The following is a 731-nucleotide window of genomic DNA, read 5'->3' as shown; positions in this document are numbered from 1 at the left end:
CTCCCAAACACCCTAGCATTTACTTCTTTTACAAGTCCATCTATAAATATATTAACCATGGTGACATTACACATCCCTAAGACCTACTTTTACCGGGAAGTAGTCTCCCTCTCTCCTACACACCCTAACCTGAGCCTCACTATCCTCATAACTCTCTACAGCATTTAGTAACTTATTACCTATTTCATCATTCTACCAATCACTCCTCTTTCCTCCTGCAGCCACCCTCCTATAGCCACAAACTTCTGCCCCAGATTCTAATACTGTATTTTTAAAACTATTCCAACCCTCTTCACCCCCCCCTCTCATTACTCATACTTGCACTCGCCCACCTTTCTGCCAATAGTTGCTTATATCTCACCCTAACTTCCTCCTCTCTTAGTTTATACACTTTCACCTCTCTCTTACTTGCTGTTGCCATTTTCCTTTTGTCCCATCTACCTCTTACTGTAACTGTAGCTATAACTAAATAATGATCCGATATATCAGTTGCCCCTTTATAAACATGTACATCCTGAAGCCTACCCATCAACCTTTTATCCACCAATACATAATCTAATAAACTACTTTCAGTACGTGCTGTATCATACCTTGTGTACTTATCCTCTTTTTCATAAAACATGTATTATTACCAAACCTCTTTCTACACATACCTTAATTAAAGGCTCCCCATTCTCATTTACTCCTGGCACCCCAAATTTATCTACTACTCTCTCCACAACATTTTTATC

This window comes from Cherax quadricarinatus, chromosome 14 (genome assembly GCF_038502225.1).
Source record: "Cherax quadricarinatus isolate ZL_2023a chromosome 14, ASM3850222v1, whole genome shotgun sequence".
NCBI classification, from domain to species: domain Eukaryota; kingdom Metazoa; phylum Arthropoda; class Malacostraca; order Decapoda; family Parastacidae; genus Cherax; species Cherax quadricarinatus.
Note: the sequence above shows the minus strand (reverse complement) of the source record.